The sequence below is a fragment of the Theobroma cacao genome, chromosome 2, assembly GCF_000208745.1.
Source record: "Theobroma cacao cultivar B97-61/B2 chromosome 2, Criollo_cocoa_genome_V2, whole genome shotgun sequence".
Taxonomy (NCBI): Eukaryota; Viridiplantae; Streptophyta; class Magnoliopsida; order Malvales; family Malvaceae; genus Theobroma; species Theobroma cacao.
Window position 1 is genome coordinate 38,853,820 of NC_030851.1, and position 12,804 is coordinate 38,866,623.

The 12,804-nt window shown below is 33.4% G+C and overlaps 2 long non-coding RNA genes across 2 annotated transcripts in view; one reads left to right on the forward strand and one right to left on the reverse strand.

Annotated features, from left to right (window-relative positions):
- LOC18610146 overlaps positions 1-12,120 on the forward strand; it is a 20,697-nt gene extending 8,577 nt beyond the window's left edge. Inside the window, exon 3 of the long non-coding RNA XR_001926451.1 lies at positions 11,820-12,120. This is a non-coding gene — a long non-coding RNA (uncharacterized LOC18610146). The remainder of the gene's footprint in view (positions 1-11,819) is intronic.
- Positions 5,971-8,204, reverse strand: LOC108660773. Its single transcript, XR_001926452.1, has 4 exons — positions 8,043-8,204; positions 7,880-7,962; positions 7,739-7,804; positions 5,971-6,174 (listed from the first exon to the last, which is right to left on the reverse strand). It is a non-coding gene; the product is annotated as an uncharacterized LOC108660773 (long non-coding RNA).

Consider the following 12,804-nt stretch of genomic DNA (forward strand, 5'->3'; position numbering starts at 1 on the left):
TGGTTTTGAAAATAGAGTAATTGGAGACTGCCTGCTTGTGTTGTAAATTTATGGTTTTAAATTGAATGGCTTATGACAATAAATGAGCATGAATGGCTAAACTGATTTTGGTGTTAGAATTATTTGTACTGTGTATTTAGCCTTGAGAGGCTAGGTTGCGATAAATTTACCATGTCATGCAGAAAAAGATTTTATAAATCAGGTGGTAGATAAAAGATTAGCTACTGCAGTAGTGGGCGGTTCCGTGGGCCAGCCTATTAGAGGGGCATGGTAAACTCCTTTATATTCTCACCTCGGTCGTAGAGGTGCGCAGGGTATCTCTTGAGGTGGGCTTTTTGAGTGCACTTCACGTGTACCACCGCATGAGAGTGAGACTCAACCAACACCAAGGAAAGGCTATGTTTCAAAATAAAAATATGATTTATGCGAAATATTAATTTTTAACAACCTTGGCGGGCTCGATTGGATACCCCTAGTCCAAGTGTCACCGAGTACAGGATTTGACATGAGCCAAGTTTTGAGTAATTCACGAGCCATATTGATTATTTGGTTGAAATGAATATTCGTGATGTGAAAAATTTACTAAAATTAATTATTTTTTAATTATCTCCATTTACTCGTCTTTAGATAGTTTAGATGGTGTCTATTTACTCACTAGGATTTTATAATCTCACCACCCTCAATTCCCCACATTTCAGGTTCGGGATAGCCGGTAGATAGTCGATTGCATCAAGGACTTCAGTTAGCCTTGCATTGTCAAAATTATAGGTTCACAGACTCGCATCTTATTGGTTAGTTGAGGGCCCACATGTCATTGTAAAAGTAATTTTATACTTTAGTTATTTTATTTAAAATATGTATGAATATATTTAGCTTTTACACCATGTTTTTGACGGGTTTCGGTATTTTCAAAAAAAATGACGAAAATGCCCCTGTGAGCCAGAAAATAATATTTTATTGTTTTGATTTGGAAACGACTTATGATTTCTTGAAACGCAAGATTTAATAACTGTCGCTCACCGGGGAGATGCGAAAGCTGATGTTAAGCCTTGCGGGGTTTCGATCGGCATTCGGGGTAATAAGTGCCTATCGGGACGTCGCGACCTTTGTCACGGGTCCGATGAGAGTTCCGGGTCGTGACAATTAGCTTCCGCATCTCCCCGGTGAGCGACAGTTATTAAATCTCGCATTTCAAGAAATCATAAGTCTTTTCCAAATCAAAATAATAAAATATTATTTACCCGCCAAAAACATGGTGTAAAAGCTAAATATGTTCATACATACTTTAAATCAAATAACTAAAGTATAAAATTACTTTTACAATGACACATGGGCCCCTAACTAATCAATAAGATGCGAGTCTGTGAACCTACAATTTTGTCAATGTAAGGCTAATCGAAGTCCTTGATGCAATCAGCTATCTACTGGCTATCCCGAGACTGAAATGTGGGGAATTGACGGTAGTGAGATTATAAAATCCCAGTGAGTAAACAGACACCATCTAAACTATCTAAAGACGAGTAAATAGAGACGAATTAAAATATTCTTTTCCAATATATGTTTCATAACATGAATATTCAGTTTACTCAATTAATCAACATGGCTTATATATCTCACAAAACTTGGCTCCTGCCAAAATCATTCTTCCGGATACCTTCGTCAAGGTATCCCACTGAGACCGCCAAAGTTGTTACAAATTCATATTACGCATAAAACACATTTTTCGTTGAACATCGTAGTCGTTCCTTGGCGTTGGTTGAGTCTCACTCTCACGTGGTGGTTAACGTGAAGTACACTCAAAAAGCCCACCGCAGGAGATACCCTACGCGCCTCTACGACCAAAGTGAGAATATAAAGGAGTTTACCGTGCCCCTCTAATAGGTCGGCCCACGGAGCCCCCCACCACTGCAGTAGCTAATCTTTAATCCACCAATTGATCAAATCTCAAGGGCATAGCATGGTAATTACATTACTAACCAATTTATCAAGGCAAAACAAACAGTTCATATTTTTCAACACAAGTATAAATTCAGCCAATCATGCCAATTTATCACAAGCCATTTAATTTAAAATCATAAATTTACAACACAAGCAGGCAGTCTCCAATTACTCTATTTTCAAAATCAGTATTCAATTTTTCAGAAAATTTATAAAATCATTTTATAAAATCACAATTTCTCCTAAAACATAGCAATTTACCATTTAAACCCATTTTTCATAAAATCACACAATTGTATAAAATTACTCTAGATAATTAAGACGATAATAAGTTCACTCACAGTTCTAGGAGTCGATGTACTCCTAATCCCAGTCTCCAAGCACAATCTCTGTACTTTTACCACTGTAATTTACTCACCACATATCCACAATGTACAATACATAATTCACCACATCAATGCTTGACCATTATAAAATCAATTCAGGCTCGGTGTATATGCATGATATGATATGCAACTTATCTGACTATCGCTTAAATGCGGTGTTAACCAAATTCGGCCTATTACCCGATTAAATCGATATACACGTCCGTTTAAACTCTAAATTAATTTTTTCCAGTTTCTATACCTCAATTGCATCCAAATTGACTTAATGTCCCTCAGTGTAGTCCAAATTATCAGTCTCGATAGCAAATTATGAAAATACCCCTGGTAGGTAAAAATTCGTATTTTTACTTTGAAAATTCTCATTATTTCTCTAGGCTCATAATTCATCATTATTCATCATAATTCCTCAAATAAACATCAAGATCAGTAGCCAATATTCTCCTAGAAAATTCGGCATAATGGGTTTCAATGGGAGAAAATTATTTTTCTAGCTTATTTTTGCTATAATTCAATATAACCTAACTAAAATCACTTAATTCAAACAAAATCAACCAAAACTCAAGCTCAAAACTCATCCATGGAGGTTTGGCCAGCATGGGTGTCCATACCCACTTTCTAATTTTGCATGGAAATGAGAAAAAAATGCATGGATAGTGAAAATCACAAGAAAAATCAATGAAATTTACCTTTTCAATGCTTGATTTCTTGATTTCTCTTGATTTTCCCCAAATTTTTCAGCTAGGGTTCTTATTTATTTTCCCTCTTTTTTCTCTCCTGGTTTGGACAGCTTGAAGAAGATGAGAATTCTGGAAATTTTGACCTTTTTAAAGGCTAAAATAATATAATATTATTTTATTCATTTTTTTTGTTTTATTAATTTCTTAAATTCTAGCCATCCATTTGTTTCCAAATTTTCACCATACACTTATCCCACATATCCATAGCTTAGATAAAATTCTCAGACTTATCCAAAGTCTTGGTGGGGTAATTTTTGAAATTTACACTTTTACCCTCATAAAAGTAAAAAATTACATTTTTACCTCAAAAACTGAAAAATTGCCCATAGACATATTTTTCATCCCTTATACTCATACCATTCTCCAATTTGTCAAATGTGATCTAAATTCTCTCAAAATCTCAAATTTTGTCCGCAGGTAGAAAAATTACGATTTTCCCCTTATACTCCAAAAATCACCAGAATTAAACTTTTTCACTGCCAAACCCTCAAATTATACTCAAATACTCAAATCATACTCCAATAAGTTAAATAGGGCCAAAAAAAATCTTTTCTAAAAATTCTCATTTTGTCCCCAAGTGGCAAATGACCATTTTGCCCCTAGATAGTGAAAATTCTTGTTTGACTCTGAATTGATCCTCAAACTCCGAATTACCATTTTGAGTCATCCCTGAACTATGAAACTCTTAATTTCACCTTAAAATTCCTATTTGAACTAGTTCGAGGCTTAATCGACTTAATGGTACCATTATGGGCAATATCGTCTTTTAACGATTTCTCGAACTTCCTAAATATGCAAACATTCTATTGAGCATGTAAATGACGTCGTAATTATTTTATAAAACAGGGTTTAACATTTTGAGAGGGCCAAGTTAAGAAAATTAAAAAAAATTAATTGCATGTAAGTAAAACTAAAATATCTGGGGGGCCATGGCTCCCCTTTGTTATCAAGAGAAGTCGTCCCTAGCTAGGACATTTCTCTAGTGTGAAAATTATTACTAGATCCCAGGCCTAAAATACATTTATAAACTCTCCTAATTGACTAGGACATTCCTCTAATGAGAAATCTCAATCCAAATTTTCATATTAAAGCTCAACAAGCTTATTCATCTTATACTCTCATAATAGTACGAAATTCAATTCAAGATTACCATGCCAATTTTTTTTTATTTTAAGCTAGAAAATCTCTCAAGGCCAGCTAACATGTTAAAATTTTATTAAGATGAGCAATAAAAGTACACTAAGGTGGGAGACATAAACCGTACCTCTAATATTACATGAGATATTTCATAAATAAATCCTAAGGGAAGTAATACATCATTTGCTTGAAGTTTATAAAAACATGAACTCAACACTCTAACTTGCTTACACAAGATAAAATAAATAAGGAGTACTACTCCCTTACATATGTTCAATTTAACATAAGGTCAATTACTTCTATCTAGCTTCGAGATACCATTTAGCTCACCTTCAACATTAAAGAAATCTTTAAGTCCTTGATGTGAATAGCCTTGGTTCGATGGTTGCCCTCACAATGAATATGAGTGATTCGATAAGTAAAATTATAATTAAAGCATTTTTGAATGGAAGCTAAAACATACCTAGTATCATATGATCCAGAACTCCCTTCCAATATCATATTAACTACCACCTTGGCATCCATCTCAATCTAGAGTTTAGAAAAATTATGGTCATGACATAGTAGAAGTCCTCTTTAAAATGCAAGCAATTCAGCTTTCAAAGAATTATAGGGTCCAAAATTTTCAAAAAAAGCAAATATTAGCATACTTGTATGGTCACGTGCCACAACTTCCCCCACGACATTCCGAAATTGTCTTTCAAGATCTCATCCACTTTTAGTTTAATTTTGTCCAGATTGGGTTTTAACCATTTAATGATTTGTGGTGGCATGGATGGTTGATTTCAAAAGGTGATATTCAACAACATAGCATCTACATATCACCATTCCATTGCTCTTTATGCATTAAATTCCCTTCATGAAGCTGCTTTAATAACTTCATAATTCTCCCTATTATTAGTTAAGGATACAATCTTAATTGTCTGTGTTTAGCATCATTTCTTTCAACCCAAAAGAACCAACAAATGAAAATGGACAATAAAACTTGAATATGTCCTTGTTTTGTAAAATCTCCTAAATAGTACCATGCCTATACTACCCGCATAATATTCTAAAGCAAAATAACAAAAACTTGGAAAAATTGAGCAAAGAATTCCTAAACCTAGTGTGCTACTAGACCTTACCAGAGGATATGAAGCAATGTCTTCTCATAACGGCAGCATTAGCACTTTGCAATAAGTAAACGTACCAATATCTAGAAAAGTCATCTATAAATATTACGAAGTATTTCTTTCCACCAATAAATGAAGTACTATGCATATCACAAACATCGAAAAGTATTAATACAAGCAATTTAGAGTTTCTTTCTACCTTAGGAAATGAGCTTCTCGTGATTTGAATAACCATGCATGTTTTGCACATATCATTATTTTCATCAATATTAGGTATCAACTATAATTTAGTCATATCATGCATTCTTCTATAATGAACATGACTTAATCTATTATGCCATAAATCAGACAATGTTGCTTTACTATCAAAAACATTAAAGGAGGCATCAATATAACTACAACTAGAAGCATTTTTATTAATATTAAGCTTGAACATGTTTTCACATAACTATCCACTTCTCACATATTGTCTATGTAACGAATGCTCTTCGATCGCTACCGGCGTTCGAGTCTTGCGAGGGACCCCGCCAAGTCCCGAACAAGCCTTGTTCGAAACCTTTGTGTAACAATGAACCCATTCCACTAATTTATTTAGTTACTTGAACCATACATCCTTTATGTAACGTAACTTAAACAATAGCTATGATAACTCAACTCAACTTTTATTCAACATGATTGTAGAAGTACATCAAGGTCTTTAATATCCAATCATACATTTACATTAATACTATTTATAATCAAATTATGCTACGAATGACTCGACCTGTAGCAGCGGAGTGACTCAGAATGAAATGCTATGAGATGGCTTTACCTATCCGCGGTGAACCATAAGTGCCGATGATTGCACGCCAGGCCGATTACTATCTGCAAAAGGGAAATAAGGGGGTGAGTCTCACAAACTCAGTGATCATCAGCTCCGTGAGTAGGGTGTAGATGGGAAACAAGCATAAAGTAAAGAAGATTTAAATATATAAAAACATAAGAACATGTAAACCATTTAAAAGCAAATAGGACATTGTGCCTTACACATAAAACCAAGGATTTTTATGCAAGAAATCATTTAACCATCATTGTCAAAATCAGTGTGAGTGAAAGATTTCTATCATCAAAATTGTTTAACAACTTGCTCAAGGTAATTCAACAAAAACATGCACGCTCCGGTAAAATCAAGTGTTATCAAGCTCATACCACAAATTCGCCAATCATCTCGTACATGAGGAATTAAATCCAACATCATAGTATAAAAAGGGGAGTTGTGGAAAATCTTATAGTTTCACCATGCAAAAAGGACAAAAGTTTGGAAAACCTAAAGAGATATCACTCTTGAGTACGTAACAAAAATAACAACTCGTGGACCCGTTTCCATGTAATAACATTCGGGAGCCTCACTCCACCGGATCCCACAACCATGGTAGTCTCAACAATGTTGGCCCACATCGGAGAATCAAGCGGTAGTAACAGCGTATATCACTTGTGGCCTAGCCATGTATATATCACAAACCATGGCCCAAGCCATGTCTAACAACCCTCAGTGACTCAAAGGTTTTCTAGCTGTAGCTCACTTGTGAACAAAGGTCACACTATACTGATGTGACATTCGGCCTACTCTCGAATCTCCCATTTTGATAAAACCATTTAAAAATCAAGTTGGGTTCTCAAAAGTTTATTTCAAATCCATTTCAAAAGTACCAATCATGGTAACACAATAAAACCTCTTTTCGTAAGACTTTTGCATTGTAAAACCTTTGCATGAGGTTTAAATATCAAATCGGCATGGTGATTGTAAAATTCATTCATGAATGCACATCACACAATCAACAAGGCACATTTTGATATAAACCGTATTAAAAAGCTTGTTTCCCAATTTTAAAAAGTCTTTACATATATATAGCTTTTATATATATATANNNACTATATATATAGTCTTTATTATATATATATATATATATATATACATATATATATATATATATATATTTGAAGCCATTTTCAAGGGTATGGCATCCACAATTTCCTAGTATTTCTATCAACTCATGCTTTCCACAATTTGCATTTAAGGTAAACTAACACGTATATACATTTATAGTTACACGATTTTTAAAATGGGTACCCCCTACTCACTCTACAATAACGGGATACTACTTCGCTATTGACTCAGATCCGTATCTAGGCAATTCTACTTGCCAGTCACTCATTACCTCGTCTGGCACACCACCACAACACACTTCTCTACTTATACGCTTCCTAGCAAAAATTCGAACTCAATACACTTAATTATGCTCGAGTACGGGTAACACATCAATCATTAAATCCTTAACCTAATTTCATATTTTTCATCAACCTCAATCACAAGCATTTAACAAGCATTCCACCTACTATTAACCGATTATAATCAACACAACACAATTTAGACATATTGCACACTTACCTTTCAGTTTTAGCTTGAATTCCACACTTATAGCTCATAATTTCCTCATACCCATGGTCACCATTGCTGCCACATATATAAACAATTAATATACATCTCATTTCTTTTGTTTACTTGTGATTTTAAGACCAAAATACTTACCCATAGCTTATCTAGCTCAAATCACCATGGATTCCAAGATTGGCCCATAAGCATGCATCTATTTCTTTCAATTCTTGGAGGACCTTTGCTGACACAAACATTCTCACACAATTACCAACTCATTTCCTCAAGAAATCACAACTAAAATCAAAGTTCTACTTACCTTCCTTAGCTTGAAACCACTGGGCCAACCTTCCTTGTCTTTTTCTTTTTTCTCCTTTCTTTCATTCTTCCTTTCTCCTTTCTTCCTTTCTCTCTTTGTTTCCAAGCCAATTCTCTCTCTTTTTCTTTCTAAAGGTGCAGATTTTCTAAAGGCAAAGATATTTTGCCATTCCTTGGTGTGGGCGGATTCTCCCAAGTTCCCCACCACTCAAATTTTCTTTCTTTTCTTCTCCCATAGGTGAATTGCCCAAAGCTTGGTCATTTTGTCATTTTCTTTTTTCCTTCATGTGGTTACAATCACAAGTCAAAAAACTTTTGGACCTTTCCACTCGCCACCTTCATTGACCATTTTCTTTCCATTATTTTCTTTTCTTTGCTCTTTACATGTCATGCTAATCAATTCTCTTTCTTTGTTTTATTTCTATTAAATATTATGTTTATGCCTTTTTCTTTTCAATTCACATTACCATTCTTACTTGTATACCATGGGCTATCCTTGCCAAACCATGGTTTTCTTCAATTAAATACTTTTTATTCTTTTTCTCTTTATCAACTTTCACATGGTGGAGTCCCACATGTTTCCCACTAACTTCCTTCTTTTTGCATACAATGATTTGCATGTAATAGTGAATTTTACATGTATATCTCATATTTCACATAATTTAACCTTCCGGGATTAGTAAATTTTCATTTAACTCTAAATATTAAAATTTGCACATAAGTCCTCAAACTTTTCGTTATTTGCCATGTGACCTTCCAAACTTTCATCCTTTATAATTTTTTTTTTTTTCATCCTTTACAATTTGGTCCTTCCACATTTCTTAAACTCTAATATCCTTTTATCTTTCTTCCTTTACACGTGTACAAACAAAATATAAAATTTTCACTTCACCAAGGTATCACTATAATATTTAAATATATATTTACCCGCTCTAGCTCTATTTAATAATGACACGTGGGCCCCACTATAGTCGTTTTTCTTCAAAATTCTTTTATTTTTCTTCTCCCCCACTTAGATTAATCATATAATCCTCTTTCATGACTAATTTCGACAACAAATAAAATATTTAATAGTTTAATATTATTTTATTAATAAAATATTATTTTATTTTAAAATTCTCTACTTGTCTCCTCAGAACCCAAGATGTCTCACTTTGTCTCAGTTTACTTCCAAATCACCTTTTAACTCGCTAATTTATCCTCGATAAAAATATTATTATTTAATTACTATTTTCTCTCGTGCGAAATATTTTATTCCAAACATTCTTTTCACTCATCACTGCCCCTTGTCACTCAAATTTACGTCAATTGCCCTTGCGTCTTATCGATACGGTTATGTTGACTATTATACGGGGCATGGGGTGTTACAGTCTACCTTTTGTAAGGATGAACTTATCCGCTTCAAATACTAATTTGAAGCCATACTTATTCAACAACCACTTGACACAAGATTCTTTATAACTTTCGGTACATAATAGACATTGTTTAGTGCAAGCATTTTTCCAAAAGTAAACATGAGTTCCATGGTACCTTTTCCTTTCACTTGTGTAGTGGAGGAATTTCCCATGTACAACACGGTTCCATCATTAACGGCTTCCCAAGTCTTGAAAACACTTTTGTCTTTATAAGCATGCTTAGTCGCACCAGTGTCAATCCACCGTACTCCATCACCATGGAGAAGATTGACCTTGAAAACCACAGTCACAAACTTGTTGTTCACACCTTGTGTTTTTTTTTTCAAAAGTTTACATTCTGCTTTGAAGTGTCCAAGTTTGTTGCAATGGAAACATAGCCCTTTTTTGTTCCTTTTGATTTTATGACTTTTTTCATTCATTCCAATGGAATGTTCTCTTTTGTTGCACAAGACCAGCTTGTTTGATGGTTTGTGTTCCATCACATGGACCTTCAAAGTCTCAAGATTCTTTTCATTAGAATCCTTTTCTTTTTCATATTGCTTGACATCTTGTTTTCCATTATCTTTTTCTATTCGAAAATGATTCCCAAGGCCCTCGAGAGACATTTCCTCTCTTTTATGTCTATCCACGAAAGTGAGGCTTATCAATTATAGAAGATATCACAACAGCTTCATCCATTTTAAGTTCATATTGCTTAAAGCTGTTTAGAATGCGTTCAAACTGATGTAATTGCTCCAAAACAGGACAATTATCAACAATTTTACAATTATTGAAACGACTAACCAAAAATTTCTCATTACTTGCACCTTCAGGCATGTATCTTTCTTTCAATTTGTCCCAAAGTTGTTTTTCACTCGCTTCATTTTGGTACAAACCAAATAATGCATCTAACATTCCATTAAGAATGTGTCCCATGCATATGTAGTCATTATTATCCCATTTTTGCCTTAAACAAGTTTGTTTCACGGATTTTTCATCACCTTTTTCATCCACCCTTTGGTGTATCTAAAACATAAGCGACCTTAAGAGTCGTAAGGAGAAAACGCATCTTTTTCTACCAACAAATAAAGCTTCCTCCTTCAAAGCAGTCTAACTTGACAATGTTGGTAGCCATCTCTTTAAGTGAAACCATTTTAAATTCCAATAACACGAAAAATAAGTCTTAAAATTGTCGGTGCAAATGGGGTTTATATGGAATTCAAAGAATTGGCAAAATTGACTTCAAGGTGAGCCTTTCAATAAACATTATCTTTAAGACTTATTTCACCCCCACCACTCGGTATGTAAAGGAGAATAATGCAACTAGACTTAAGGATACAGTGAAGCCAACGTCTAACTTTGTCTTGCACTTTACAAAAGTAGACTCCTAGATACACCCAAGGGTTTATAAAGTTGTTTAGTCTTAAAGCTTACTTTCTGCAGTAACTAGATTATAAGGAATTTGGATGCTTTTTGTAATTGATGGGAACTTAAGTATTTATGTTAACTTTCAGAGCATAACGCTTTTCTGGCTTTTAATTTTTCTGCTCTTATTTTGTTTTTGCTTTGATGTATTGAAATGGTTGGCAACGAGTCCTTTATATAGGCTTGCAAGTGCCTTTTCTCAAGGACATAACCCTTTCATCAAGGTACCTCCTTGTCTAAAAGATATTTTCACATTTCCAAGACACAACCCTTGGAATAATAGAGGTTTCAATAATTACCTTTTGAAAGTACAACCATTCATTCATAAGACACAATATGACAACATAATTTTTCACTTGAAAAGACACATTTTTATTTTGAAAATACAACAACATAAATTTATATCCAATCGGTTGATGACGTAATATATTGTGGTGTATGTGCTATAAGAGCAAAGATCAAGAAGTTCAACGTTTTAGATTTTTGGTGTGTGAAATGGATGGGCTAGTCAATTATGTGGAACAACTGTTCTTGACAGCTCATAGTCAGATTCACCATGTTATTGGTCATTAGTCATTACACCACATTATCAAATTTGGAGCCAAGGTCAAAATTATGTATGGTAAAATATCTCAATAATTTGGAAAAGAATTGCTATATTAAGTTAATATCTTTATAAATTCATTTCAAATGGATTGCACCTTCCCTTGTGGTACATTTTGGTCAACCTATCCCATCTTATAAATTGACACTGGTGGTTTCAAAAGCCTCAACATTATCAGGAACAGCAACAAAAAATAGCCGAAGACAACATGGAAAAAGCTTTTTTCAGCATGAAATTTTTCATCTTTCTGCTATTTGCATCATGTAAGTCAATCCCTCTCCTACTAATCTCATTTATTAACTGACTTTCATGTTAAATTTAATTATAATACTATTAATGCATTGTAATTTTGCAGCAATGGTATTCTCAATGGTACCGGGAGCGCAAGGGCAACGATGCACCACTGTAGCTGACTGCAAAGGAATCAGGTGCATAGACAAAACTTTAGAGTGCAGAGATGGCCGATGCCAATGTGTTCCTACTTTTGGAACAAAAATAAGTTGTTCCAAAGACTTTGACTGTAACAAAGAAGTGTGATCCTAGATGTAACATCCATAGTTATGTTAACGAACAGTGCAGATGTTGTGCTGCCTAAAAAACAAAAAAGTAGGCATGAATTGTTATAAAATGAAATAAAGTTTTTAATATTATATTATTGCTCGATTTGAACTATGAAGCAAATTTGCTTGTAGATTTAGGGAAGATGAATCTATTTCTTCTATCTTTTTATTTTTTAAAATTTAATTTCATACGATATCTAAAAAAATTACGATCAAAAGTGATTAAATTTAACTAAAAAATGAAATGTTAACATTCAATATCAAACAAGGGAAGTACAAAATAAATAGAAAAATTTGAAATAGTAGCCTTAATCAATCATATAGATAACACTATAACTTATTCTAAGTATATTTAAACAAGTTATTTTATACATTGTGTAGACATAGACTTTATTCCAAACAATAATATATAAATTATTTCATTTCACATAACTTGATCCTTCGGTTAGGATTAGGGATCAAGGCAATAGATTTCTACTTTTCCCACTTGGTACACATCTCATGAATGAATATATGTTATATAATTCAAATTCAAAAGTGAAGAAATAGAAATAATGAGATATCTATTGTTTAAAAATAATAAGCATAATATTTAAAAAAAATTTATGTTCTTCATAAATTTTCAAAGAAATCTTTATTCTTTTATTACATTTAATCAAACACTTGTATTTTTTATTTTGAACCAAATAGACCTTTATAATTAACAATTGGCTAACTATCATTAGTCAAAATGTATTTGTCATTTTATATCATGTAATCTTGGCATGCACATATATATAT